Genomic DNA, 24,373 nt, shown 5'->3' on the forward strand with positions numbered 1-24,373 from the left:
AACAAACCAACCCACTAAAACCAACCAACTACCCACACCCAAACCTCAGGCTAAGCCCTTTTATAAACAGGTAAGCTCCACCTCCGACTTTCCTATTGGTCTACATTTTAACCCTTTCTCTCTCCACTGTACAGACATTTTCAAACAAACGGGCAAACGTCACAGCTGGACACAGGGATACTCATCTGCTCCACCCGAACCCCTTTCCCCATGGCTTATTGGCGGCGGGGGGGGGGGAGTGGTTTGGGCTGCTCTGCCAAGGCCTGTACAATACCTGTTGGAATTTCCAGAAAATACAGGTATATGATCTTCATGGAGAACCTAACACATTCTGTTTTAACACAAGGAACCCAGAGTTTACTTAACAGCTGGGATTTGATAACTTACCTGTGAGAAGCATACCATGATAAATGGGCTAAGAGAAAAGAACTGGAAGAAGCCAATTGTTTCCTTCAAATAATATTTAAATAATAACTGATAATTGTAAGTGGATAAACAGCCAAACAATTTTATTCATGGGCAGAAAAAAAGAGCCCCCCAAATAATAATTTCAAAGATTTCTCAGTAAATTCTTCTCTGAGACTTTTCACCCCAGCCTTCTCAATTATTGCAGTTGCGCCCCCTCGCCGCCTCCTATCAGCTTTATTTGCTGCCACCAGCAGAGGGAGCAGAAATCACAATGCAATGTTGCCTCATCACCTTTTCAAAAACCACTGTTGCAGAGGGAGCGAGGAGGAAGCCATATGTCTTCCGGTGCATCTAATTCTGAGGATGTCCACATAACGAAAAACTCATTCTGCTGTCTGTCACGGAGACCTTGGCATAACTTTATGCAGCATACAGATGCGAGAGAAGACTGCATGACAAAACTGATCAAGGTTTGGAAGACTAAGATCACAGGCAGAAGGCACTCGGGCAAATATGTCAACCCAGTTGCACTCAGTTGCTTTATTTGGAAACTGCATGATGGTGCCTACCCGGTGCATGTTAGAAGCAGGACATTGTGCTCAGGATACAAATAGATATACACCATGTTCTATGCATGCACTTTGGATTCCAGAGCTCTGGTTTTTTGCAGCTCCTTATATATCTCACTCCTGCCAATCTAGCAGTTTGAAAGCATGACAAAATGCAAATAGATAAATAGGTACCACTCCAGCAGGATGGTAAATGGTGTTTCCGTGCACTGCTCTGGTTTGCCAGAAGCAGCTTAGTCATGCTGGCCACATGACCCGGAAGCTGTGCACTGGCTCCCTTGGGCAATAAAGCAAGATGGGCGCCGCAACCCCAGAGACGTCCACAACTGGACTTAACTGTCAGGGGTACCTTTACCTTTAGTGGTGTTTTGGTTATATAACTCACAAGCTTCTCATGAAGGATTGGGGGGTGGGTTACAGAGTAGGATTTAATGTGACATGAAGGGCTGTTTTTGACAAACCCCTTCCATGAATGTCTGGATGCCTTAGACTGACAACTGACACTCTCTCTCTCTCTCTCTCTCTCTCTCTCTCTCTCTCTCACACACACACACACACACACACACACACACACACAGACAGACACACACATACAATTTTGGCCCATCTCTCTCTCTCTCTCTCTCTCTCTCTCTCTCTGTCTTTCTAACCAACAAAATGGAGAAGCATGGCTATATCACTGGCACTGTACACATAAGTGGATTGGTAAAATTAAAAAGGCATTAATACTCCACATTTATTTATTTATTTATTTATTTATTATTATTATTATTATTATTATTATTATTATTATTATTATTATTATTATTATTAAATTTATTTATTTATTTATTTCTACCCCACCCATCTGGGCACTCTGGGCAGCTTCCAATATATATAACAGCATAATAAAACACTGAACATTAAAAACTTCCCTATACAAGTCTGCCTTCAGATGTAATAATAATGGCGAGTACCACACAGAGATAAAAGAAGCACAAAAGTGAATGTATGAAGCTTCCCTCCATGTGACGTAAAGCCATAATAGGATGATCCTCTCACTGCACAGCAGCCAATTTCATTCAGTGGAGATCTTTCTAAATACTACAAAACAGGGTGGTGCCAGAATAGGGGATTTAGCAGGCACTTGGTGAACCATAATGCATGGCTCATGCTGGCTGTGAGTCCTAGAAGATCTGCTCCCTGTCTTGCAGGCTTTTTTCAACCTGGCCTGAGAGGGCAGGACCTGGACTGACTCCGCCGAATGGAAGAAACCCCCAAGGATTATCTAGTCCAAACTGTTGCTATGCAGGAATCTCAATGAAAGCATTTGGGACAGATGAGCATCCAACCTCTGCTTAAAAATCTTCAATGAAGGAGAGCCCAGCACCTTCTAAGGTTGTCCATTCTTACAGCCAGAAAGTTCTTCCTGATGTTTAGCTGGAATCTCATTTATTTTGCTATGCTTGTAATTATGTGCAGTATTTATTTTTGTAAATGTTGTAAGCCGCCTTGGGCATAGTTTGAACTATGGAAAGGTGGCATACAAATAAAATTTGTTTGTATGTGTTGAATACCATCCAGATGTGGCATAAGTTTGATAAGCTGCTTAAAGGTAAAGGTACCCCTGCCCGTACGGGCCAGTCGTGTCCGACTCTAGGGTTGTGCGCTCATCTCACTTAAGAGGCCGGGAGCCAGCGCTGTCCGCAGACACTTCCGGGTCACGTGGCCAGTGTGACGAAGCTGCTCTGGTGAGCTGGCACCAGCGCAGCACACGGAAACGCCGTTTACCTTCCCGCTAGAAAGCGGTACCTATTTATCTACTTGTACTTAAGGGTGCTTTCGAACTGCTAGGTGGGCAGGAGCTGGGACCGAACGACGAGAGCTCACCCCGCTGCGGGGATTTGAACCGCCGACCATGCGATCGGCAAGTCCTAGGCGCTGAGGTTTTACCCACAGCACCACCCGCGTCCCTTATAAAATAGCAATTATGGGATTTGAAAAACATATTCATAGACTTTCCGTCTGCTAGTTGTAGACTTTGTTGAGCATCAAACAAGCCACACTGCTAGTACTTAGCAGCCAGATGGGCGGGGTATAAATAATAAAATTATTCTTCTTCTTCTTCTTCTTCTTCTTCTTCTTCTTCTTCTTCTTCTTCTTCTTCCTGCCATAATATTTAATAGAACTTTCTATTTGTCATAACACCAACACATTTCCCAGTTCTGTGCCCCTGTGGTAGCCACCAGTGGTATGGAACAGGAGGAGAAGATGCAGAATTTTGCACCACCAAGAGTGTTTGAGGCAAGTTATACTAAATATCCCCATCATCTCTTACCACTGGCTATATTGGCTGGGGCTGATGGGAGCTGAAGTTCAAAAACATATCGAGGGCCACAGAATGTCCCTCCCACATTCTTAAAGCAGCTAGTTTGGTGTGTGTGTGTGTGTGTGTGTGTGTGTGTGTGTGTGTGTGTGTGTGTAGAAATTCAGCTGTGTAAGAAGGTTTTTCTACATGCTTCCTCAGCTGTAGTTTCTATGCTTTATTTTTACATGTTTCTTTCTTATTTTAACTAATCAATGCACCTCTAAATGTTGGATAATGAGGCTGGCAGTACCTGAATGCAAAAGAAGGATTAGTTCAATTTGATTTTAATATCTATTATTTAAAGCCAATATGGGAGCTTCCAGGGATAATGAGAGTCGAATGATACTTTGTGTTGATTCATTACACCACAGCCTTTGTTATCCTGTATATTTTGTTTCAGTAATGTCAGCATTTGTTACTCTTGGCCAGTCCATTTCCAAATCCCTGCCAGATCGTGTCACATTCGCTCGGTTCATTAAAATTATCTGCTGAAATTATTGATGAAGCTTTGTTTGTTCATATTCCTTACACAGAATGTGATTCCAAACAATTCCATCTCTCACATCAGCATACACAAAGAGGTTCCTTGTTTGTACAGCCTCTTCGTTCTTTGTCCTGTACTGCTTAATTAAGGACGTAATGGTGGTTATTATAGTCTTCATTTTTTTTTAGACCGGCTTGGAAGTAATGAGGTCTGAGGCAAAGAACTGAATGCTATTTAATTCAAATCAACTTACCTTTTAAAAAGCCATTCACAAAAGGAGTTCATCCCTATGATGTTTGCTTCAGAAATGGTTTGTACCTACATTTTTCTCCTCTTATTTTACACTGGGTCCACTTACCAAGTCAGAATTATATAAAATATTGGGAGGGCAGGGAATCCCTCTACAAAAGGCAGGTTCCTGTTCTTTAGCCTAATGAAGAAAATCTAGTTTGTGATCAAATTAAACATAATGTTGAAGAAATGTGAGGCCACTTCTTTCAAATTTTGTCGCTGCTGGAAGTTGGATCCTTTTAATGATGACTGTTCTAAGCACATTTGTTTTAGAATTGTTTTGTGCAGTTTAGCTGAGCTTTATCTACAGTTTTATTTCTTTTCTTTTTTTAAAGATATTTATTGCAATTTTTAAACAACAAACAAACCACCAAGCATATAAAATACAACAAACAGAAAAAGTCAAAGCAAAATTAAGAAATAAACAAGAGTAAAAGAAAAAGAATAAAGAAGAATACGAATAAAATACAGTTATTCATAAATCAAATTTTCATAATCTTTGGACTTCCTCACATCGCCCTTTCCTGCGTTCTCAGTCATATAGTTATAAGCAGCAAATTATTACCTTATTTCAATTCTTATTTTATAGTTCTCAAATATTATGTCGCAAATTTTCAATATTTTATCATGTACTGAACTGCTTAACTTGAACATAATATTACTTCAAATTTCATCCTTTTCTTAATCATCACTTATTCATACATCTTACAACTAAATTTACTGTATCTACAGTTTTATTTCTACGCTACTTAGAGAGCTCTTTGATCAATCAGTCTATGCAGCTTCCAAAATAAATCATATTTCACATGGCAAAATAGGATTTTAATGTCACCTTGGCAGCCTAATCAAAACGCATGCATTGAAATCAATAAGCAAATAAGGCCGGTGCAATATGCACACCTATTGTGGCCTCTTAGATTAAGCATCAAGGGGGAAATTTGTGGAAATGTGGCACTTTCATTGCTTGTCCTATAAATCACAGATGGCCTTAAAGTTGGCAGCTGTCTCTCCACTGCTGTCCCCCCCCCTTCTATGAGAATTTGGTTGTAAGGAATTTATATCTCCACTCAACACCAAAAAACATATCACTGTGCTCATATAATTTTCTGCTGGAGCATTGTGGGGAACGCTGATTGCAACGATGGATGTGTTGCATTGGACATCACATTCCTGGATGCAAATGCGTCCCTGAGATGCTTACGTGACTATATCAGAAGTGGGGGGGGGGGATCTTGTTCAGTCCCAGGCCCGTATTTCCTTTTGGGCAACCTTCCCAGGCTATATGTCAGAGGGAAAAAGTGGACAGGGACAAGGGACCTCTCACCTCTGTACAACAGCCTACATTCTTTTTTTTAAAAAAAGATATTTATTAAGCATTTTTAAATTACAGAAAAAACAAAGAGACAAAGAAGAAAGAGGGGGAAAAAACAAGGGAAAAGCAAACAACAATCAAACAATACAAATCGATAAAAATCAAAATCAAAAAACAAAAACAAAACACATCAAAATCAAAAAACAAAAGTAATCCACAAAAATTTAAAAACAGATCCAATATTCCCAAATCCTTAACTGTCATTGCCTTATTTCATCGACCTCCTCACACCTCCCTTTTTTGTATTCTAGTTATTAATTATCACAGCAAATCCTTCCCGTTTTTCATAATATTCTGTCATTAAATTACCTTAATCTATTTTAACCTTATCTTGCTATAAAAGACCCTAAAACATAAAACTTAAATCTTATTTATACCCATTTCTCATAACCATAACATATTCTTGCATAGTTCTTTTTAACATTTCTGCTAAAGCCAAATAATTCCGTTCCAACATTTTTCTAATACTCATTAATTTTACAAAACAATCCTAAATATTTTTTTTTAAAAAAAAACATTCTTCCAATCTTCATCCAGTGTCTCTTCCTCCTGGTCCCGGGTTTTGTCAGTCCTTTCTATCCCACAACACCCTACATTCAGCCACAGGGATATAGGCTTCTATTGCCCTCTCCTCCAACAAACAGGCATCTGTCCATCATCCATCCTTGGGAAAGAGTAAACTGGGAGGAGATATGATAGCCATCTTCAAATATCTCAAGGGCTGTCCCATGGAAGAAGGAACAAGTTTGTTTTCCCTTGCTCTGGAGGATAGGACTTGAACCAATGGCTTCACGTTACAAGAAAGGAGATTCTGACTGAATGTCAGGGAGAACTTTCCAACAGTAAGAGCTGTTGGACAGAGGAATGGTCTCCCTCAAGAGGTTGTGGACTCTCCTTCCTTGGAGGTTTTGAAGCAGAGGACGGATGGCCATCTGTCATGGATGCTTTAGCTGAGATTCCTGCATTGCAGAGGATTGGACTAGATGATCCAACTCTATGATTCTATGATTCTATGATCCAGGCAAGCAAGAGATGTCTTCACAATTCAAGGATACTTTTTTGGCCAGGCAAAAACACGAGGGGAGCAGCCAGCGAGAGGAGTGGCCTGGGATATGCCCCACCCTTGTACTACATGAAATAACCAGCCAATATCTGAACATGATGACATAAATATATAGTGTGATCTCATTCGCACATGCAAATTGTCACTTGATGAAACAGTGCTCACAGTATTAGCGGATTGCCTCTGAGACATATGTGAATTTGAAACCTTGATCCCTTGATGTATTCACAGCAGCTGGATATTCAGATAGTTTGCTACCACCGTCTCCCCCAATGGACTTACAATGCAACCCTACTCATTGTAAGACCCAATGCAATGTCTACTCAGAATTAAGCCTCGCCAAGTTCAGTAGGATTTATTCCCAGGGAAGTGTGTATGGAACTGCAGCCTCAATCTACCGATATACAGAATCAAACCAGCCTGGGTTATAAACTAGCTCTAAAAGAAAGAAAGAAAGAATGTACCATCTATTTTCTCTGTCTTTATTCTTGGGGGTAAGCACGACATCTGCTGAGGCAGCTTAAGAAGTTAGAAATCCAATATTTTTGCTATATTTGTTCTCCCTTATGTGGCATGTCACCTCAAGGCATTTTTGAAGCAGAATCTTGAAGAATAAACTCATCCTGATGCACATCAAAAGCCCCCTTCAAAACTAAGATGCTTCCAAAATGCTCCTCAACTGAATTTCTTCCTCAGATTTTGGAGCTTTTGTTACATTTATATCTTGCCATTCTTCCATCATGGAACTGAAGATGGTGGATATGGAGCTTCCAGGTGTTTTCTGATCTGGGTGCTGGCTGGACCTGCTTGGCTTCAGCAAGATGGCTGCTTTATGTGCCGCTAGGTCCTGAAGTACTTGGGTTCTGTCTCCCAAGTGGAACTGTTAAATTAGGATAAACCTGGGCTAGGACTTTGTTTATTTTTTTTAGCAATTCATGGTGGGAAGGAACGAAAAGACTTCTCTATATTAGCAGGAGGATGGGATTTCTCAATGTATCAAGCAAGTTGGCTTACCTTAGTTTGGGGTGAAGTGAATATATGTGTCGGTGCTTCTGCATTCACAAATCCTCACAACCATCAAATCTTTCCACAGACTCCTACCCATAATCCCTGGAATCTACATGAAAAAGATCCCACTATACAATGTAGTATCATTCTGGACCCAGACACATAGCTGGGAGAACATAGAGAGCCTTGCAATGGCTTGGACCTACTGGAAGGACCCCCATCCCAAACTAAGGAAGTCCAACCTTTCCCCAAAAAGGTTTCTCAGAAATCTCTCTCCAGTGCAGGCACCAGCATCCTCATTTAGTGATGAGCAAGAGCGCAGCAGGCAGATTTTCAGTATGATTTTAATTAGGAATCCCCCCTCCTACATTTTTCAATGCTTTAATTTTGAGCCGAATGAAAGGAACGCAAGTCATAAAGTCACAGAGCTGGAAGGACCCTCTCAAGCACACCTGGTCTAATCCTTTGCCATTGCAGAAAGATCACTACTACAGCATGCTTGATATAGAATCATAGAGTGAGAAGGGATCTCAAAGCTACAGCAAACAGCACATCAGGGTTGGCCCAATGCCCCACAAGCCACCAGAAGAGGTGAGTGAAGATCTACACCAGGAACAAGGGTGGGAGGAGACTAGCAGCACAGATGCTGCTGTTTCGGTGGCATTTGGTGGCATCAGGAACAAGGGTGGGGGTTGGGTTGCTGAGGAGGAGGCAGATCTGGCCTCCATGGAGTGCACCACAGCTGTTGCTGCCGCTGTGGCAGCAGGAGAGTCATTCCTAGGAGGCTGGATCTGCTGCGCCTGTGGATTCTGCCACCCGAGGCGGTTGTCTTGCCTTGCCTCACGGGTATGCCCAGCCTTGCAGCACACACTTTAGCTCCAGGATTAGTTTTGGTAAATAAAGCAAAATCCACAGGTACGCGGGCGCTGCTATGTCAAGGTCACTGTTGAAGGGCAGGAAAGGAATTCTTCTGCATTGGCAGGTTTGCCTTTCCCATAGCAAAACGTCACAACTTTGGTGGTATTAGGCATTGGGTGGAATCTGTTAGTCTGTCTTCCCTAAATTGGGAGGTTGTCATTGCTCTCCCCTGCGACGGCGGCGTAATGGGGGTGGGCTCTCTCTGCTTGAACATATGTTATCCAGAGCCAGTCCATCCATCACACACACTGGATAACCCTGATGTTCCCCAGATCCTCGGCAGGGGACTGGGAGGGATAAACACCCAATGCCTGAGCCAAGGTCTACCAGTTGGAATCTCCGTTACAACCGAGCTGATAAAGCTCATCTTTCTCCAGTCGAGTCCTCCGGAATCGGTTCCGACATGATTGATGACCTGAGCCTCTGATAAGGGTCCAGGCACATCCCATTCAGCAGAGAATCCAAAACAGCACGCGGAAGTGATGAAATTTATGGTTACATCGCTATTCTTTATTACTAACTACGCAGACAGAAAAATACATCCTCTCTCTGTGAGAGCAGAGAGCAACTGGAAACAAAGGAACAAAGGAACAGGAAACCAGTAAACATCACATCCGTCTCCCGTGAGACTTCCAACAGCCTGGAATGTGTCTGGAATGTAAACAGAGTCTTGTGACTCCAAGCAGCTGCACAGTGGCAAAACAGAAACTAAGACTACCCACATCTGGAACACAATAAAGTTGTGGCCAATTTTAATCCCATAGCACGTTGTCTTGAGTTGTTATTCCACACGGGGGCCGCCCAGGGTTTTGGGGGACTCCGCCTGTCCACGCAAGGAATACGGTTAATCTGCTTGCCCCTTCCTGAAATGGCAGAGTGGTCATTAGCAAGGGAAGACAAACAACGAACAAAGCTCGTCTAAGGGGGAGGAGGCATTCCCCAACACAAATTGCTGAGAGGAGCACCTTCCACTGCAATGAGGGCGATGTCGGCTTCAGCCCAAGTCGCCTAACGTTACATCCCACCCGAGGATGAGAATAGACTGGCTCAGCGTTTCAGCCATCACCAGCTTCCACCTGCCTCCACCCTGTCATGCATTAGTAGGAAATTGCTTCCCAGAAGCCAGGTGGCACTTATTTATTTCAAGAACGAGTCAAACTGGAATATTGTTTCTCGATCTAAAGAAATTAATTCTGGAGTCATGCACTCTGCTGCACTTCATGTTGAACATTAGACACTGTATGCAGCTAGGTAGCACTAATAGCACCTGAGGCAATTTCCTTTTTATTCACTTTTTCCCCTCCTGCCAGCTGGAGTCTGGACTAAAAATAGCATCGTTGGTGACAGAATAATGAATCCTAGCGATAAGTGTATTCCGCAGCAATGCAATGAGCTCATTATCTATGTGTTAATGGATGAACAATGCAGAAGAGGGTGGCGGGGAGGGACTGGGCAGTGACATACAGTTACAATAAAACTTCAGATTCCATTTCCTTCTTTCTAACAAAAACAAAAAGGGCAGCTTTGAAGGTTATGAAAATTGTAGCCTGACTGGCTGCTTTCAAGGTACTTAATTAAAAATGCACACAACAAACTCGTCTTAATCCAAGGAACCCCTCTGTGTAAGAAATTATTGGATCCTGTGCTCACTGAAATTACAGCAATTATTTTTTTGGTGGGAGGGGGGCTGCAGGAGGAGGGGAATAATATATACGACATGATCCAGCCAAAGTTACAAATCAGAAGAGGGGCAGAACTATCCAAAACACTTTTAGTTGTATAGAAACCCTGATGAATTCATTGGGACATTTTCTGCTAGATATCTATCAAAATATACTTGTGCTACTATTACTGCAGGAGACAAGTACAGTGGTACCTTGGGTTGCAGACATTTTAGGTTACAGATGCTTCAAGTTACAGACTCCACTAACCCAGAAATAGTACCTCGGGTTAAGAACTTTGCTTCAGGATGAGAACAGAAATCGTGTGGCAGCAGTGCAGCGGCAGCAGGAGGCCCCATTAGCTAAAGTGGTACCCCAGGTTAAGAAGAGTTTCAGGTTCAGAATGGACCTCCAGAATGAATTAAGTTCTTAACCTGAGGTACCACTGTAAAACAATCTGAAACATGTTTAGTTATCCATAAATCCATAAATCCCAATGAAGCCAATGGCATATTTCCTGGTAGATATGTTTAGGACCATGATCTTGGTGATCATTAGCACTATTATTGTCTAGAGATATAGTCATTATGTGTTAGTTTATTATAGTATTGGTGCACTCTTAGCAACACCATCATCAAAAGTGGTGTGCAACTTGATGCTATTCATGTTTACTTTGAAGCAAATCTCGCTGCGTTCAATAGAACTCTCTCCAAACAAAGTTTGAATAGGATTACAGCTTTATTTATACCACTACATTTTGTATGTAGCAATGCTACTGGTAATATAGCATAAATGTGGAGCACTCCCATGGCACATGTTACAAATAGCAGTGGTCTTTCTACAAGAAGCACCGGCAGAAGCATTAGTACAGATGGTGAAAAGTTAGAATCACAATCCTATGGATCTTCTGGGACTGCAGTGGTGGGATTTTGTACATCTGCAATTCCAACACATGGGCTACATTGCTTAAAATATGCATTTGATTTCAGTCGGGGTGTCTTTTGTGTTCCAGCCTGCAGGTGCACACCCAAAATAGCACAAGCAAAGCTCAGAGATGCTTTTTTCATGTCCTTTGAGAAGACTATTCTAATTTGGAGGATGCAGATTAGGAGTAAAGTTCAAGCACTGTGATTTAGGAGTGACCAAAGACAGGAAGACAGGAGATGTGTGAGTGGCTTGAAGAGCACTGTAGACATGGCAAATGGGGAAAAGAATCCATTAATACAAATGAGGGCTGAACTGAATGTTCTCAGACAAATGTATGTGTCATGTTTTGGGGAGGTGAATGGGTGAAGAGAGAAAAAGGGGGTGGGATACATTCCAATGCATCTGAGGGCACCTTAGGCAGTGAGGGTAAGGGTTTATATTTTTTATTTATTAGTGATAAGACATAAGAGACAGTAGCAGCCAGAGATGCCTGCCTTCCTCCTCCTCCTCCTCCTCCTCTTCTTCTTTTCTTTCCTTCCTTCCTTCCTAGAATCATAGAATCATAGAGTTGGAAGAGACCACAAGGGCCATCGAGTCCAACCCCCTGCCAAGCAGGAAACACCATCAGAGCACTCCTGACATATGGTTGTCAAGCCTCTGCTTAAAGACCTCCAAAGTAGGAGACTCCACCACACTCCTTGGCAGCAAATTCCACTGTCGAACAGCTCTTACTGTCAGGAAGTTCTTCCTAATGTTTAGGTGGAATCTTCTTTCTTGTAGTTTGGATCCATTGCTCCGTGTCCGCTTCTCTGGAGCAGCAGAAAACAACCTTTCTCCCTCCTCTATGTGACATCCTTTTATATATTTGAACATGGCTATCATATCACCACTTAACCTCCTCTTCTCCTTCCTTCCTTCCTTCCTTCCTTCCTTCCTTCCTTCCTTCCTTCCTTCCTTCTGTGGGATGTAAAGGTGCAGTCAAGTGCAACATTCCGACAGAGGACTAGCGGCCAGTTTGTCGGTTGCTGGTAGTTTTGAAAGATAACTGCTCAGTTGCAGTCACTTCAGGACCAACTTCCCTCTGGAATGGTTTATTTGCTTGTTACGTAACCTAAGCCTGCCTTCAGGTACAGTTCTGTAAACCTGAATCAATCTGAGAGTAAAATAGTTTTATATTAACATGAATCAGATTTGTGTGTGTATTCTTTAAGAGGGATTCAAAGGGATTGTTAACCAGGAAGGCGTCTTTATTAGTAGAACCCAGACGAGTCAGCAACAATCTGATGGCTGCATAAAAAGGCGATTGTTTAACTCTGCTAAACTAAACCTGCTTTCTTTCTTTCTTTCTTTCTTTCTTTCTTTCTTTCTTTCTTTCTTAAAAATCCCCTCTTCCCTTCGTGATTTAAACAATTTCACCTTTGTGACATAAAAATCCACACAGAAACACATCATTGCTTGTTTTAACTCGCTTGTGGGAACAACACAGAGGCTGTGAAAGAAGGAAGGTTAACAACAGAAAGAATTAGAGGAACTATCGGAAATGACTATGAAAAGCAGTAGAAGTCTGAGATGATCAGAACCCTCTGAACTTGAAGCATTGGAAGTCCTATTAAAATTTATTTTGGCAGAATATTCAGATTATTTGATATGTATATGTATAATTTGGAATATTTAATGTGATTTGATTGGCTTGTTAAAGTGGAAAATTTAATAAAAATGATTTTTTAAATTTTTTTTTTAATAATTTCACCTTTGCTTTCTCACAGTGGCAGCTTCTTCTCCATCTGTCTGGTGCCATCTCATCCAACCAAGCAGAGGTTGGATGGCCATCTGTCATGGATGCTTTAGCTGAGATTCCTGCATTGTATGGCATAGGGGTCCCTTACAACTCTAAGATTCAATGACTCTAAGGCATTTAAGGAAGAAAGGAACATAGGAAGCTGCCATATACTGAGCCAGACCAAAGGTTCACTTAACACAGTATTGTTTACACTGACTAATTCTTCGGGGTTTCGTACAGGGAATTTCCCCCAGCTCTACCTGGATGAAAGAAGATGCTCCACCACTGAGCTATGACCCTCCCTCCCTCCACTCACTCCACTCTGTCAATTTTAGTTTGTTTCCACTTCTCTTTTTTTCCAATCTGAAATTCCGTTCATCACATTTCCGCATCGATGTGCAATTAAAAAGCACTTCATGAAAATTTGCCAGCACTTTAGTGCACGTTTCTCCCAATATATGCATTTTTTAAAATGCAATTGTGCTTAATCTGTGCATTTTTGCAAGCAACCTTGGCACTGTGGCACTGAAGCTATTCATGCCTGCCCCAGGTATTCAAAAGTACTTGGGATGCCTCTGAACATCACTTGTTGGCATATGTGCCAACTCTATGGGGCAGAGGACAGCTCAGACTCCCAAAGTATGTGGGGGCAGGGCTGAGCCCCCCAGTCTTGAGGGGCCAGGCCCCACTGGGCCTCCCTGAGATTTGCATCTCTATTTTTGAATTATGGTGCTGGAGGAGAGTCCCATGGACTGCAAGAAGATCAAACCTTTCCATTCTGAAGGAAATCAGCCCTGAGTGCTCACTGGAAGGACAAATCCTGAAGCCGAGGCTCCAATACTTTGGCCACCTCGTGAGAAGAGAAGACTCCCTGGAAAAGACCCTGATGTTGGGAAAGATGGAGGGCACAAGAAGAAGGGGACAACAGAGGACGAGATGGTTGGACGGTGTTCTCGAAGCTACGAACTTGAGTTTGACCAAACTGCGGGAGGCAGTGGAAGACAGGAGTGCCTGGCATGCTCTGGTCCATGGGGCCACGAAGTGTCGGACACAACTAAATGACTAAACAACAACAACTAGGCCCAGGAAACATAGGAAGCACCGTGCTCAATTCAGCCAAAGGCCCATGTTGTCCAACATCTGGGTCTTGCAGTGGACAAGCGGATGCCTGTAGGAAGCCTGCACAAAGCCCCTGAGCACAGGAGCCCTCTCTCCACTTGTGATTCCCAGTAACCATGTGACATGGGGGAGGGGCTTGTGCTCACGTGACTTCTATATAGGATGCACATCATAGCACATGCACATATATGTATAAGCAGTACCTTAGAAACAGAAAAGACTAGAAAACTAAGTGAGATGGAAGGAAAGTAGCTGATGTCTTGATGAGAAACAACAGTTGTGCTTTAGGCAAATTATGGCTGTAAGAAAACAATTCCAAAACAAACATCTTCATAAAACAATGGCTGAATCTATCCAATAAACTGAGCTCTAATTCACATCTGTCACAAGTCTAATATCTTTGTCTGCTCCGCACGCAACTTTCACAAAATCTACAAACACGTCAAATTATCAGCAAAAAACCAAAAAAAACCACCTTCCTCAGACAATAGCTCATCAAGTCTGATTTGCTGATACCCTTTTACAAGTAGCAACCCAAAGCTGTGCTTCAAAACTGCAATAATTACAAGACAATTGTTCGGCACAGAGCCTTATCATTTTAATGAATCAAAGATATAAAAACCAGGCTCTCTTTAGACATAGCTCATTTGAATTAAAGTATTAATAATAACCTCTTCCAATCAGGGACAGATAACAAAGCCCCATTGTGAGCTTCAAGCAGACATTTTGAAACTCAGATCATTCTGCTGTATTCCATTTGTAGCATTTGATGATGTATATATTTATACAGTGTTTAGATGTTTAAGAGAATGTAAGACTGCAATTCTACCCCTACTTACCTAGAAATAAGACTCATTTAATCCAGTAGGACTTAACCTCTGAATAGACATGGTTAGGCAAACACAGGAAGCTTTTACAGTGGTACCTCAGGTTACAGACTTCACTAACCCAGAAATAGTACCTCGGGTTAAGAACTTTGCTTCAGGATGAGAACAGAAATTGTGCGGCGGCAGCGGGAGGCCCCATTAGCTAAAGTGGTACCTCAGGTTACGAACAGTTTCAGCTTAAGAACGGACCTCCAAAACGAATTAAGTTCTTAACCCGAGGTACCACTGTATTACATTTAGACTTTCATACTTGAAGCATATCTGGGTGGTCATCCTTAGGGCTGGTTTGCTCACAAATGAAAGTCTGCATTTCTTACCTACCATGCTATTACAACCCACCGAACATATATAATGACCTGCTAGTACAACCTTGACATTCTGTCTGTTTCTGCAGTTCTAGGCAGGCAGTAAAAAACAAGCAAACCATGAATTTCCCCCTCACTTTACAGCTTCAGTCATAGGATGCTAAAATGCCCCCTTTCCTTGAGCCTTTTGTGGGGGCTATGAATATATACAAAATTCACTGACTATGACAAGGAAAGCAAGAGAATCTTGGGGTTCACTGGGTAACCGGATGATATTGTCTGTCTTCCCAGCAGCTGATAGCACAGTGTGGGGTGATAGGAGTATATTTGTACGACTGAGGCCACAGGAGGCCTCTCTACAGGACCACATCAAAGACATTTTGGTCCCTAAGGCAAAGGACAATATGGCACACTCCATTCCATATTCAGAAGCCAATGGACCTGCACGGAGGTGAGGAATCTCAGACTTGAGGGCCAAATGTGGCCCACTAGGCTCTCGATCTGGTCCTGAGGATGTTTCCCATGTCACAGCACCCCCTCAGCCACAGTTCCTCTGAGTAAAATGTTGAATTAAGAGTGGCGAAATCACAGCTAAGAAGCTCAAATCATATACAGTGGTACCTCGGGTTACAAACGCTTTGGCTTACAAACTCCGCTAACCCAGAAGTAGTACCTTGGGTTGAGTACTTTGCCCCAGGATGAGAACAGAAATCGCACGGCAGTGGCACGGCAGCAGTGGGAGGCCCCATTGGCTAAAGTGGTGCTTCAGGTTAAGAACAGTTTCAGGTTAAGAATGGGCCTCCAGAACAAATTAAGTTCATAACCCAAGGTACCATTGTATATGACTGACACCCTTCTTTGGACATTGAACCAATGCCCAGACTTTAACCTTCAAAAACTTTATTTGCAGAAACTTATAGGGAGGACGCGGGTGGTGCTGTGGGTAAAACCTCAGTGCCTAGGACTTGCCGATCGTATGGTTGGTGGTTCGAATCCCCGCGGCGGGGTGAGCTCCCGTCCTTCGGTCCCAGCTCCTGCCCACCTAGCAGTTCGAAAGCACCCCTAAGTGCAAGTAGATAAATAGGTACCGCTTTCTAGTGGGAAGGTAAACGGTGTTTCCGTGTGCTGCGCTGGTGCTGGCTCGCCAGAGCAGCTTCGTCACACTGGCCACATGACCCAGAAGTGTCTCCGGACAGCGCTGGCTCCCGGCCTCTTAAGTGAGATGAGCGCACAACCCTAGAGTTGGACACGACTGGCCCTTACGGGCAGGGGTACCTTTACCTTTACCTATAGTTATGGATGAATTGAAACATAATATTTACAGTCACATGCTTCTCCAAGCATGGGCTTACTGTCTCTTCTTCTGACTTCCAAACAACTGTATTTTCCTCCCTTTCCAGAGCTCAGCACTCAGCCTTCTGTATCTCAAATAGGCCATGAGACATTTACACTTTTACTTTCTTTGCTTTCTTTCAAGCAGAGAAGAAGCATCCCGACGCTCTATTCAACTTAGCAGTGTTCACAGTGGATTCTAAAACACAGTCATCTTCCTTCCCATAAAATGGAGTCTCTCCTTCACTAGATACCTCCCATGTGACCAATGTTAGCCAATCACACGAGAACTGCTAGAGAACTCTCTAGAATTCAGTTACTAACCGATCAAATTTAAATGCATACAAGCCTTTATAATTTCAGTGAATTAAATTGCAGTATGCAACATAAACTCCATAAGCACACACATTACCGGTGAGAATAACAGTCAGCTACGTAAAACCTTGTTCGTTTTTAGAAGACACATTTCTGCATCATTCTAACTATAATGTTCATCACATCAGTATTTCTGCTGCCTAACCCCGTCTAAGACAAGTTATGGGTTGGATGCTTTCTCTGGCTCCACTTTAGAGGAGGCAAAATAAGATCTTGCAAATGAGCTTATAAGAAAAGAGAGGAACATAGCCATCTTTCCCAGAGGGGATCTCTTTCAGGCTTCTCTTCAGTCCTCCTGCTGAGGTACGGGTCAGCTTCCATTCCCCCAGCTTGCCTTTCCCCCTATTGGCATCCCAACTCTTGAAAGAATCTTAAAACATTCCACAGACGAGCGGATAAGTAAAACTTGCCTGACTGCAACTTCTGACAAAGAGAAGAAGACAGCTCTTGATGCTGAGACTCTGGAGAGGAAGGACTGAGAGGGCCCTCTTCACAAGAGTAACAGAGGATGAATTCTGTGGAGATTAAGACAAAGGGTTGGACAGAATGCTGAAAACAAAGTAATGTCTGCAAAAGAGGCTGTGAATTTGTTTCAGCTGGGGGGGGGAAACACCTTAATTGTACCAAAGCTGCAAAGAATGTAACAAAGTCGAGTATGAAATAAGAAACCAGAGCAAGTTGTGGCTGCATAAATAGGCACAGTGGTACCTCGGGTTAAGAACTTAATTCATTCTGGAGGTCCGTTCTTAACCTGAAACTGTTCTTAATCTGAGGTACCACTTTAGCTAATGGGGCCTCCCGCTGCCACCACGCCACCACCACACAATTTCTGTTCTCATCCTGAAGCAAAGTTCTTAACCTGAGGTAGTATTTCTGGGTTAGCAGAGTCTGTAACCTGAAGCGTCTGTAACCTGAAGTGTCTGTAACCCGAGATACCACTGTATAAGTGACACAGGGATTTAAGGCATCTTCAGTGGGAATATGCATACAAGCATTTGTTCAGGTTGCACTTTAATTGAAACCTACCTAATTAGTTGGGGCCTATTCTCTGGAACTCCCTGCCAATTGATTATGTGCACTTTTTAAAAAAATGTTTTGGTTTTATTTGTATTTTGAAAAACAAACCAAAACTGTTTTTAAAAACCGTCTTTATTGCTATTGTAATGAACGTTTCATAACAATTTATTCAAACTGCTTAGATTTTTTTTTTAATTAAGCAGTGCATAAATCTATAGCTGATCTAGACACTGGATAAATCAACTTCTCCAAGACTGTCCTACCTGATTATCAAGGTCCACCACAGATGCTCTGCTTGTTGACAGAGCATTCTCAGTGGTGGCTTCCAATTCTAGAAATGCCTCCAAAATAACATTTGACTGTCCCTCACATTGGCCACATTTAGGTACCAGGTAAAACCTATTTCTATTTGCCCAAGCCTTTGGGATATAATCAGTATTTGTGGGCGATTCTGTTATTTTTTGTTATTTTTACTGTTGATGCTTTATTCTACTTCATATCTGGCTATGATGTGGTGTTAGTGATATTTTACTGCTGTGTGCTGCTATGCATACAATACTGGATTGTTAGCCACTCTGTGTTTCCATTGGGAGGGCTATTGTTATTGTTTTGTTCTTAATATGGTATGTATTTTTGTGGTTTTTATATTGTAAACTGCTCTGGGATCCTCGGATGAAGGGCAAATTTAATTAACTTTGTGCTATTGTTGTAACCCAAAAATGGTTTATCTTCTGAGTTTACCCCTATAAAACTCAGAGACAAGAAGAGTTAGGAGTCTGTTGTTGTTTACTGCAAAGCAATAGGTTACAGTCGAATCCTTTTGCAAAACTGCAACCCCGCCCAAGGGTCTGGGCAGGGGTATTTATAAGTTTCAAACAAAGCATTTCAATTTCCACCAATCATATACATCATTACCTTATGGTTTGAGATACCCAGTGCTTTTTTTCCTTAAAAAAACATTTAAGAGTACTCTCATTTTGACTCAAGAAAATCACCATTTTGTAGTTCAAATCGGGGGAAATAAATACAGTAAATGGACAAAAGTACAAAGAACATGTATTACCTCATATTACACAGCTGACAACTCACAGTAACTTCCACATTGGCATGCGGTCATGTGCACTAACATCTTCCTATTCGTATTGAAATGCTGCCCCACAACGAGGCCAGACTTTCTTCAATGAAACACCACACATCCACATTCCACACTGCTTCACACATTAAACGCTCGCTTCCGTCTGAGGCTCAGGAAACACTGGGGAAGGAAATGAGGCTGCCATTGGAACTGATGATTCACCATGCTAAAGAAGAAGCTAAATTTAGATTCACAGAATGTTTAGGGGTATGCGTACCCCCAGAGAGAAAAAATCACTGGATATACCAGCTCAATGAAGTCCTGTGTTTGGTGACCTGAATGTGTTATTGAGAGATGCCATTTGGATTTTTGGTTCAAATGCAGTGAATATGCTTGAGGTTTTCCTAGGGTCAGGCCCTATTTTTTGGCACCTGCCCAGTTTTTAAGCAACTGAAAGCCTGGATTTCTGCATCCCCGGTGTAGCAACACTTACTTGGCCCAACGTCAGCCATAAAACTAAAATATTAAAAGCCCAGATTGAGTGAGAGAGCGGTTTCATTTGTTTTTTATCTGACTAAGATGAAGCCTTGGAATAATCAGGCTAAAGTGAAAGAGGATACCTGGCTAAAGAAACAATTTATTCCAATTAGGCCAATTATCTTGGCTATAGTTCACTAGCGTGAAGTGAAAAAAAGGCAATTAATGTGCTTTGGCGCTGATACCATTCCTTTGGACTCTTAATTCTTTTAGGGCTATTAGCTTTTTAAATCCACTTCCATGACGGTAAGTTAATTTATACTAAAATCAAATTGAAAAGTAATGTGTAGCTACAGCTACTATCTGAAAAGTAGCACCAAGTAAGGTTGTAAACATTCATTGAGGCAGAAGTTGGTGATTTCATTTAGTTGGTACTTTAGTTGGATTTGTTTCGTACAACCGTCCGTCCCAGCAAAAACAAAAGACGGGAGGGGAAATGAGAGAAGAGAAGCAAATGGAGGAAAAGAATCCCATTTTGTAACAATATGGCTTCAGCACAAGGAGTTATACCAGCAATAGCCGGTGGGGGAACTTGAAGGAGGAACAAAAGGTGAGGAAGTAAAGCCAGAGGGAGAAAGAAAATTGTGGGAACCTGCCAGAGCTCTGTATAAATTTGTTTCAGCCATATGTACATGAATTCTAGAAAACAACTCCCATCCAGTGGAATGAAGCTACAAGATTCATCCCAATAAATAACGTCTACTCCTCTGCCAGTGAAGAATCAGGAAGTCTATGTCCCCTCTGGGCATTTTCTTTCAGTTTGGGATAGCACCAGTGCTTTTTTCGGGGGGGGGAGTGGGGGAACTCACCACCAAGTTTGTTGGTTGGTTGGTTGGTTGCGGGCCCAGTTGCAGAGCCACATCCTCCCCCCCCCCGGCAGTGGCTAAATGTAAGATGTGATTAATAAACTCAAGCAGGCAACGATCTGGATTAGAAAGGGCCTCAACTTTATGGATGACAGTTATACAGTGGTACCTCGGGTTAAGAACTTAATTAGTTCTGGAGGTCCGTTCTTAACCTGAAACTGTTCTTAACCTGAGGTACCAGGGCCTCCCACTGCTGCTGCGCCATCGCTGCACGATTTCTGTTCTCATCCTGAAGCAAAGTTCTTAACCCGAGGTACTACAGTGGTACCTCTGGATGCGAACGGGATCCGTTCCCGAGCCCCGTTCACATCCTGAAGTGAACACAACTCACGTCTGTGCATCTGCGCATGTGCGCGTCAAAATTTGCCGCTTCCGTGCATGCGCGTGACGTCATTTTGAGCATCTGCACATGCGCAAGCAGTGAAACTCGCTCTGTTACTTCCGGGTCACCACGGAACGCAACCCGAAAACGCTCAACCTGAAGCTACTTCAACCTGAGGTATGACTGATTTCTGGGTTAGCAGATTCTGTAACCTGAAGCGTCTGTAATCTGAAGCATCTGTAACCCGAGGTACCACTGTAGGTGGATTTTTGGCTCAGGCAAATAATTATTTATTTTTTAAAATTTAAAGGAATTTAGTTCCCCCAAGTACCTGCTAAAAACACACACACCTCTGGATAGCACAAACGGATAAATTGGCAGATGCAACATTTTTCAACTGTTTATGTCTTTGGCAAGTTGTAGGTATTGCACAATGTGTGTTAAGTGGGTCTTCCATTCCTGGTAGCCAATTGAAAACCAAATGAAAAAGGACAAAAAAAGAACACAGATTTGAAGAAAGATTGCATATAATTTTATTTTTAATTTTACAAACATTGTGATTGTAAAAAAAAAAAAATCACAACAATTAAAATTGAAGCACATATTCCCATACTGGGGGGCACTGTGACTAGCTATGTTAGAGAATTCCATCAGAAGTGGGAGCAGAAATTGCTGCAATTTGACTGTTCACCTGAGAAATCATGCAAGTGAATATAAGTGGTACTCATTCCGTTCTTTTTCCCAGTCCACAAGTGTTACATGAATAGTTGCATTGTTTTCTGCATATTTTTGATATTTACCTGCCATTGAAATGCGTACCAAACTTTTCCGATTGTTCCTCATAGAATTTGCTTTCCATTCTGCTCTCCACTTGGATCTTCAGCAATTAAGTGCTCCATGGTAGATTTAAGTTTTTCAGCAATCGGGTCCAAGGGGAAAGAGCTCGTTGGAAGCAGAATTGTCAAAATCACTGCTATTGGCTCACAAAGACTTCTTTTTTTGGAACTACCAGTCTCACAACCTTTATTTTTAATTACATGGAATAACAGAAATTATTTTTGTATACATTTCTCGGCTATATGTAGAAATGCTTCTGAAACGCTGCCAAATGTCTTGGTGTACTTTACCCAGCGTGTAATTAAAAGCGCTTTGAAAAAGCAGGCTGATGTACCAAACTGTAGAAGCAAAAATAAGATTATTTTTCTTCCTCCTCTTTCTCATGGACAAAAATGTATTTGTTAAGATGTGGAGTTTAAATTACTGCATCAAGCCATTCGTGGTTTCCTTTCCTCATTTTTCCCCAACTTAAGTTCAGTTTTCTACATTTCCACATCAGGTTTAAAAACAAAAACAAAACAAGTTCCTCTGCTAATATATACATTTTTATGTAATTTTGCCATAGGCACATTTTAACAACTCATTTTCCCTAATATAATGCATTTTTTTGTATGTTGTTTTCACGAATATGTGGAAGAGTACAAATGATAGCACTCTAGAGATGGCTATTTTGCTCCCTTCCTTGCCATGTTTCACCAGAAAGTTAAGACCTAAAATAAAAAATAAAAAAAAACAGAAGGCTTTCCCTTTGGGGGTAATAAACTTTAGCTGTGTAACTTTAAACCATCTGCTGCCTGGGTTTTTTTTTTTAAAAAAATGTATTAATGCTATTGCTGTTTACTATGCATATGTGAGACTTTTTAAAACTATTACTTTGTTGGTTTTATTGTATTATTCTTTTTAAAAGTGTGTCTGATTTCAAAAATATTTCAAAAAGTTTTTTGCCTTTTTTTATTAAGTTGCCTTGAAAACACTGTAGAATGAATGACATAGCATAACTTCATAAGCAAGCAAGCAAGCAGTATTCATACATATTACCATAGGAGTCAACTCCTAGGGGCCAAGTTCCCTTCGCCCCCTCCATAAAATATTCTTGCCTCCCCTCCGACGTTGATGGATCCCTCTATCATTTGTAACTATGGGAGTCCTCCTGCCCCTGGCTTTAACACTTTCATGTTTACATGGTGCTGCAGAAGTAAACCCTATACAGTGGTACCTCTACTTACGTTCACCTCCGAAACAACAGGATATCCCAACAATTGAAGAATGGCAACAGAAAGTATTGGAGTATGCGGAAATAGCAAGGCTAACTGGAAGAATCCAACAGCAGGACGATGAGAAATTCCAAAAAGAATGGTCCAGATTTATGGTATACTTAGAGAAAACTGTACATAAATAAAGACATTCACAGGACTGAAATAAAACTCATAACGTTTATTGTAAATGTTTGGTTAGACCACAAGATGTAATGCTGTATTATAATAAGGAATGTATGTCTAAAGTATAATACAAAAATTTGTTAAGGAATTATAGACACTTATAGAATATATATATATATATATATATATGCTTTCGTAGATTTTCACGGGTACAGGAATGCAGGTTTTGGTGTCTTCGGGTGTCTTCCCGTGTAAGAGTCGGGGTGTCTGTGCGACGTTTCGACGAGGTCTCACTCGTCATCTTCAGGCTGGTGCTTTCGGCTTCTTGTTACTGGAACAGAGCAGAGTCTGGTGTTTGAGTTCCTATAAATACTGTTGAGGGGTGTGGTGTATAGCTTCCAATGTTCTGGGCAAAGAGGAAGTTCCTAGATTAGTGTGCCTTTTCTTCTTTTGTTCCTTAATTACTTGAGGGATATCTTGGGTGATTTCATGAGTGGATTCAGAATATCACTGGGTGGGTCATTAAGTGTAGATTAGTTGCTAAAGCTTTCGTGTCTTGACCTCTTGAGCTTGTGAAGAGTTTTTCTGAGAAGATGGCTGTGCTGCATTTAGTTGTGCTCTGGCTTGGCTTCGTATATATATAGTAATCAAGCTTAAGCAAGAGCAATGCAGAGAAGCCAGAAGAGGTGTGGAGGGAAGTTAACTCGGATAAGATATAGATTTAAAGGAGAATGATATTGTTAAGCTGTATTGTGTTTAAGATATTTGGAAAAATTTAATAAAAAATATTGGAAAAAACAAAATACTGACATTCATCTCCAGTTACATATCCTTCGGGATACATGCCCAGCAAACCCAGAAGTATTTTTCTGGGTTTTGTCGCACGCACATGCGTGGAAGCGCTCTATGCACATGCGCAGAAGTGGCACCTCCGGATACACACACCTCGGGATCCAACCGGAGCTCTGGAATGGATCCCGTGCACAACCAGAGATACCACTGTATTTAAAAGCCTCTTTTGCAATAGCATCGTGTTGTTTGGGAAGCAGTTGTCTTTCTGTCACCATTCATCACAATTAAACAGTATGAGATACAACCACGTGAAGATAATCTGTAACTATGTCATTTGCTTTTCATCATCAGTGATGCATCCTAGAGACTGGAAATACATAAATAACGTGCATTGGTAAGAGACCATGCAGAGCAATGGTGTCAAAAAACCACCACTGTACTGTGGGTGTCAACTTTTAATGATTCCAGTTTACTGTGTGTGGATATAGTGTCATTATTTAGTTTATAGTCACTAGATGGCACTGGACTTAGTGGAGTCAGGAGTTTCCTGTGCTACGCCGTTCTTGTTCAAGAGAAATGATAAAGTCTTTGTCTGGCTTCCTGGCTGCTGCGTACTCTAAGCCTTCCATAACGGGGAGGGGAAGCATGGAGAGTTATGATGGATGTGATGGAAATCCATAGGGCACATAAAAGGTAAAGGTA

At 41.8% G+C, this 24,373-nt stretch overlaps 1 long non-coding RNA gene across 1 annotated transcript; it reads left to right on the forward strand.

Annotated features, from left to right (window-relative positions):
• Positions 1-14: 14 nt before the first annotated feature.
• On the forward strand, positions 15-8,129 carry LOC309515274. The gene is made up of 3 exons (XR_014212385.1): positions 15-70; positions 3,997-4,118; positions 8,020-8,129. It is a non-coding gene; the product is annotated as an uncharacterized lncRNA (long non-coding RNA).
• Positions 8,130-24,373: the final 16,244 nt, after the last annotated feature.

Source organism: Podarcis vaucheri (genome assembly GCF_965113315.1).
Source record: "Podarcis vaucheri genome assembly, chromosome: 12".
NCBI classification, from domain to species: Eukaryota; Metazoa; Chordata; class Lepidosauria; order Squamata; family Lacertidae; genus Podarcis; species Podarcis vaucheri.